A 737-nucleotide genomic window follows, 5' to 3' on the forward strand; every position below is an offset into this window, starting at 1 on the left:
GTATATCGACCCCCCCCTCGTGTTGAAGTTATCGGGAGGGGGTATATCGACCCCCCCCACATGTGTTGAAGTTATCGGGAGTTTATATCGACACGACATACGTACATGAAAATAATATTATCGAGGAGGGGGTATATCGACCCCCCCCCACGTCTTTCTTAATATCACTTAGCAACTTCTGCAACGATAGGGAGGGGGTGCTCCCATGGTCTAAAATCCGTCTATGCATGATAGAAAATTCTGAAAAATACATCTATGATCCCTCGACGTCCCCGCATCTCTCATACACAAAAAAATTTGTGAATAAAAAAACATCATGTTCTATGAACAAAAAAACATCATATTTCATCCACATCCGTGTATACATCAGATATGTGATCATCTATGAAAAAAACATCATATTCTATAAAAAATCATTACATATATATATGAACGAAAACAATTATGATAACAAGCATATATATCATCATGTATATATAAAAAACAAGCATATATATGAAAAAAATAATGCTAGGGAGGGCGCCGGCCGGACCAAGGTGAGGAGGACCTCGGGGTCGGCGGCAAGGATGGCGACGGGGCAGTGGGCGCGCGCTCGGGGTAGGGGCGATGTCGACGGAGGGCGAGGCAGGGCAACATCGACGACGTACGGGGGCGGGCCGCGTCGGGGCAGGGGCGCGGGCGACGGTGAGGGCAGGTAGGGGCGGCACGCGTCGGGGCAGGGGCGCGGGCGACGGCAA

Source organism: Triticum aestivum, chromosome 1B (assembly GCF_018294505.1).
Source record: "Triticum aestivum cultivar Chinese Spring chromosome 1B, IWGSC CS RefSeq v2.1, whole genome shotgun sequence".
Taxonomy (NCBI): domain Eukaryota; kingdom Viridiplantae; phylum Streptophyta; class Magnoliopsida; order Poales; family Poaceae; genus Triticum; species Triticum aestivum.